At 35.3% G+C, this 6,023-nt stretch overlaps 1 long non-coding RNA gene across 1 annotated transcript; it reads right to left on the bottom strand.

Moving 5' to 3' along the window:
• Positions 1-4,838: 4,838 nt before the first annotated feature.
• Positions 4,839-5,311, bottom strand: LOC114145384 (uncharacterized). The gene is made up of 2 exons (XR_003595674.1): positions 5,025-5,311; positions 4,839-4,943 (listed from the first exon to the last, which is right to left on the bottom strand). It is a non-coding gene; the product is annotated as an uncharacterized LOC114145384 (long non-coding RNA).
• Between the last annotated feature and the right edge of the window lie 712 nt (positions 5,312-6,023).

Below are 6,023 nucleotides of genomic sequence, written 5' to 3' on the forward strand. Positions count from 1 at the left end.
GGAAGGGCGTGGTATAGCACTCCTTAAACCACGCAAAACTAAATACACTTGCTTATTATTTTCTCTCCAAATAATACGGATAAGATTTTGTCATCAATATTTGCTACAATATCCACATCCCTACACCCCCACATATTTTAACTTGTTAATTTACTTCCACAAATTTCAATTTATTTTATTGATGTGACAGTGATAAGTCAATATACGTATAATATTGCACCAGTGTGTAGAGAAAATGAAATGATTTTCAATTCTATTTTACAAATAACATCTGAGAACCATGGTATGTATATCCGTGTAAACTCTTTCACTTTAAAATCTATTTCGACCATCTTCAGAAGTCACAGTATTAGTACACTTGTCTATAATTTATCCTTAGCATGAGTCAAACTGTTTTGAGAAGGTTTTGGAGGTTTGATGTTTGACAAAATTAGAGAAAAATAGTATTTAAAAAAAAGCTTAAGAAGTTGTAGAGAGGTTTATTGGAATGTTGGTTAGACTCCCAACAGGCTGAATGGCAAAGTGATCATGCAGAGAAGCAGCCAGGAGGCCCAGGGTAACTCTAGAGGAGCTCAGATGAGAGAATCCACTGTCAGGACATCTATTATTTGTGCACAGAACTGTGACTCTGTGAGAAGAACATATGGGCAACATATCAAATTGTTAGATGTGCAAAAATATTTGGGTAAACAGAAAAAGATTAAGATGAAATTTAAGCAAAAAGGTGGTTTTACAAAGTACAAAAAATTTAAATGCACATGAAACTTTACATTTATATTGATCAAACTTTTGAAAACCTTTTTTCAACTTTACAATTATACACTTTTTGTGTAATTTTATCATAAAATCTATCTGCGATACATTCATGTTTGAGGTTGAAATGTCACTTATCAGAAGGTTTAAGCTGTACATTTTCACAAAGTACTACATTTACTACATCAGCTTTTGAGTATTAGTTGAATTCACTATTGAAGTTTTAGTTTGCTTGTTTTTTTCTGACATTCTATGAAAAAAAGTGCAAATAATGTCATTTAAGAATTTGTCCTACAACTTTAATCACTTACTCATGTTGTTTATTGTCTATTATTTGCCTATTGTCAGTTTTAGAAAAGCCTAACAGGCTGGTAGAAGCAACTGAAATGTTGTTAGATCAGAGAGTATCACCAAGAGGAACTTTGTACAGATTCACAGAGATCATCTCCTTAAAGGGGACATAAACTATATCTTTTCTTTGAAAGGGTGAGGAGTTCTAGTCATACATACCATATGTGTACTGGACTCGGCTCATATCATTTTCCTCATAGAACCGTGTGTACTGTATGTATGTGTATTCTTTTTACCACAGTTGGTTAAAATGTTTTCCTCTCCATTACAAATACCCGTTATGTGTCTCTGAATGGACTGTTTTTGCTGACAGATCACATCCTGTACTGTCGTGATGAGTCACCAGAAGAAAATATTTTTTTTTATTTCCACTACTAATCACAAACCAATAAGAATAACAGTCATGGAAAGTCTGCTGCCGGAGCCAATTTTCCACCACAGCATGTACCCAGTCCTTTTGTGCAGATTTAAATCCAGAAGTCCACTCAGCTGCTTTTGCAGTTGAAGAAGTCTGCAAAAAAAAAAAAAAAAAAAAAAAAAAAAAAAACGATGCATATGACATGGCAATGAAAAAAACTAACTGTATTTGATAAGTCAACACAACATGACTTCAAGCTGTGCCTGGCTAGCTAGTGCAAAAATGTCCTTTTGTTTTTATTTCTGTTTCTAAACAGACCAAATTTATTGTAGGTCTTACTGATAAATTATCAGTGATAAACATATTCACCTTTTCCTAAAGTTAAGATATTTTATAATTCAATTAATTTATAAAGAGAGAATTCACATCATAACATATTTTACTACAGAGCACTATAAAGGAAAGAAATAAAAAAAAAAGTTCAGCTTTAATAAAGAAAAGAAAAAAAAACCAATAAAACTTTAAATGATTCAAATATCATAGTTTTACTACCAGTGATCAAATTTGGCCTTTTTAGCAGTCTAGATGTTCTGTCCACCAGAGGTCACTGTTTTCCTCAACTCCACCCCCTTCTTGTCCTAATCACTAATAAATAGAGTTGTCCTAACAATTGTCTTTTAGGTGAAACTTTAAAACAGCAATAGTGGCAGTCTGCCTAATATGCAAGAGTGGGCATTTACACAAATTATTAGCTACAGGTGTTAATATTTGATCAGCTTTGTGAGCCCAGACAAGACAATCCACATAAAATCTACTTAGAAAATCATACGTTCTTTTCAAAATTGTGTTTTACTATAATAAAACACATAGAACTAATCTCATTGTGAGTGTCAAATGTTAAAAGTTCAAGGTGTACTATTACTTTTTCAAGACATGTATTTGTCTGCTGGACTGATCTGTCCAGTACTTATGTCCTGCTTATAAAAAGGGCCTCTTACAGTTTATCATAAATAACAGGAGCTGCTACCAGGAATGAAGTGCTGCTAACAGGAACTAAAATAAGCACCTTTCTTGGATACTCGCCTGCAGTGTAGTCATATATCATTAAGGATAGTGAAAAATAGGACGTAATGTTGTGTTGCGTCATTAGTAAAGCTTCCCTGCTGTAGCCGGAAATATTTTCTAAGATTAGCACTCAGTCCCTTTTATCATAAAGGAGCAGGAATACAACGGAAGCAGCGTAGAACAGCCCACACAGGATTACACTCAAATTAGGATAATTCTCCCTGACTTCATCAGTACCAGTAAATAAGATAAGCTGCTAATGAATTAGTTGATGAGCCCCTCTTACAGTAGTGCTTCACTGACTTTTAAGGCAAACTGTTTTAAAATTTAATAAGTAAAAAAAAACAAAAAAAAAACACCAGTCCCTAAATAAGATTTCAGTAACCACTGCAGAGCATTTGTCCGTAGGACACCCAAATAGTTAGCAAAGGCCCTGCAGATATAGAAAATGTCAATTGTGTATGGGAACAATAAATCCAACATTTTCATTTGTTAATTCTAAAAATTACCTCGCCAAACAGTAACTCCTTATCTGTGGCTGGATGTTACTGTCCACCATCAGTCCCATCTCCAAACTTTGAGCTCTATCTTGGCTCCATTTGTTAGATCTCAGCTAGTCTTATTAAGTCTTAGTAAGCGAATTAAACTGGTTAATGATAAATGAGAAAGTACTGTTACAATTTGACACTTTAAATATTAGCCAAATATTTGCTCAGCCAGCGAGATATGACCCAAAGAGTTTTCAAAAGGTAACATGTACAGATATAACCGATATAATCCGTACAACCTCCCTTTATATGTACCAGTCTGGAGGATTTTATAATGACATTAGTGACCATTGTTGTACAGCAGGTGTTCGACAAATCTTCATTTTGAAACAAACCAACTTGCATAGAAAAGATTAATAAAAAAAAATTAAATAAGTCTTTCTTTGTGATCTGGAAAATATTGACTTGTGTGGACTCTAGAGTAAACCTAATCTCCACAGTAAATGAAGCTTGGGTTATATTCTATGAATTGTTTAACTCTATTATTAAAAATCGCGCTCCTATCAAGAAAGAGAAAATTAAAAATCACAGTTTTAAAATGAGCTTCCAGTACCAGGACACTGAAGCTCAGCACCTTCGTATCAATAGATGATTTTACAGATATTTTAATGAAGATGCTGTCTGAATCCTGCATTTTTCAGCTAACATATTTAGTGTTAAATTTGATCCAATGTTTATGTCACAATAATTGTTTCCATGACCTCCACAGTGTTGCAAGCTTGTTGTTTGTTGTAATTCTGTACTGCTTGATGCCAATCCCTCCCTGCCAGGTCGTTATTGTAAATACGGATTTTCTCTTAATAAGTAACTTGGTTAAACAAAGGTTCATTTTAAAACTGCTTTTGCCTCGGATAAACCTCCACTTTTGCTCTTACTATGTGCATTATTTTGTTTCAAGAAACATCTGTGGTGGAGGGTCACCTTCTATTAGATGTCTATTTGGCTTGCCGTACCAGTGTGTCCGCGTTGAATTCTTGTAGTTTGACATCAAGTTCTCGGCGGAGAGGCGGAGAACTTGATGCTCGGAAACAGGAGCAGCTGCTTGTCCAAACCACATCGTCTAACCGGAAGACGAGAGGAGGGACTCAGACTTTAATTGGACCAGGACTGTGTGGGAACAGAGGGAGGAATGTGATGTCACTGCGATGAGAGAGGCGTGCGCGGCTATATAATAAAGGCAGACCTGTTGCTGGAGTGCTTTGTATCGGGACTCACCCTACTGAGGTGAAAGACATGGGAAATGTCATGGCTGTATCACGGACAAAGGTGACCGCAGTAACTAATCTCGCCGCGCTGGTGGAGCACGAGTGCACCAACTTGCTGATCCTCTATGTGAGTAAATACTATTCAAACAGCTACTTTCCTCTGGAGGTAACTTTCCACCACGTCACAGTAAAAATAAGTCACTTGCCTGAATCCCTGTTTCAGTGCGTGTGGGAGCGGGGAGAGTTAGGTCAAGGTTTAAGGGGAAATTAATGGGAACTTCCCTGTGGGTGTGTGATTGTGGATGCATGTCTGCATCTGTCTGTGTTTGAGGATAAAGCGTGTTTTAGTGAGCGGGAACAAAAGAGTGATGACAGACTTTGAGTGCAGCAGTAATAATGTAAGCGGGAGGAAAGTTATGTTTCTGTGTTGCAGAGAGAGAAAATGTGTTGAGTGCAGCAGGTCAGAATGAACAGTGGTAGGTGGGTATTTTTATTGCAGTCACCAGTTTCTGGGCTGGCCTTTTCATCTCTGCTCCATGAACTTTTGCCTGCTTACTGTTTTTTTTTTTTTTTTCTTTTCCTTGGTCTGAAGCCAGTTCATTCCTTCATCCAGCTTTGTTTCTTGCTGGGACACAGGGAGTGGTCTGACATGTAGCATCACATCTACAGAAGTTTATTACACAAACTTGTATTTTACCAGACTTCTACAGTATAGACCAGCACAGTATCGGCAGCATACTTTACTTTGATATTGCTAAATCTGCACGTCACCCTGGAAAAATCCGTGAAAATTGCCAAACATGGTGGTGGCAGGTGGCAGGTGTGGAGGGCTCTTTAAACACCAGAGAAAGAGAAATTGATCAGAGTTGATCAAAAAATGGATGAAGCTAAATGCAGAGCAAATCTGAAATGAAAGCTGTTAGAAACAGCAGAAAGCCAGAAGGACAACAGCCCTAAATATGCATTCAAACTGTATTCAGAATGCTCAGAATTATTTATTTTTCTGGGGGATTTTTTTCTTTTAGATGTGATTGTATAGTTTAAACAATAAAACAGTTAACAATTCCTCAAAAACAAAAACAAAACAAAACAAAACATTCTTATTCCATGAATCAAACAGTAAAATAACAGACAACTGCCATAGCAGTTAACAGTTACAACTTTCACAAAACACATTTTATATATATATAAATTAATTTGTATATATTAATATACAAATATATATATATATATATATTCACAAATTTATACTTTGAACCTACCTAGTACAATACAGAATGAACTCTCTCACAATGTGACTTTGACTAAACGCTAGTGGCATAGCTTGCTTGCAGTCAGAATTCAGAATTTTCAGAATTCAGAATTCTTTATTTTTCTGGGTTTTTTGTTTTTTTAGATCTAATTGTATAGTTTAAACAATAAACCAGTTAACAATTCCTCAAAAACAAAACAAAACATTCTTATTCCATGAATCAAACAGTAAAATGACAGACAACTGCCATAGCAGTTAACAGTTACAACATTCACAAAACACACACATATATATATATATATATATATATTTATAGTGAGAGAGTTTCATTCTGTATTGCACTAGGTGGGTTCAAAGTATAAATTTGTGAATATATATACACTGCTCAAAAAAATAAAGGGAACACTTAAACAGGTGTTTAACACTTAAAGTGTTCCCTTTATTTTTTGAGCACTGTTTGATTCTTTGAATAAGAGTGTTTTGTATTTGAG

Source organism: Xiphophorus couchianus, chromosome 5, assembly GCF_001444195.1.
Source record: "Xiphophorus couchianus chromosome 5, X_couchianus-1.0, whole genome shotgun sequence".
Lineage (NCBI taxonomy): Eukaryota > Metazoa > Chordata > Actinopteri > Cyprinodontiformes > Poeciliidae > Xiphophorus > Xiphophorus couchianus.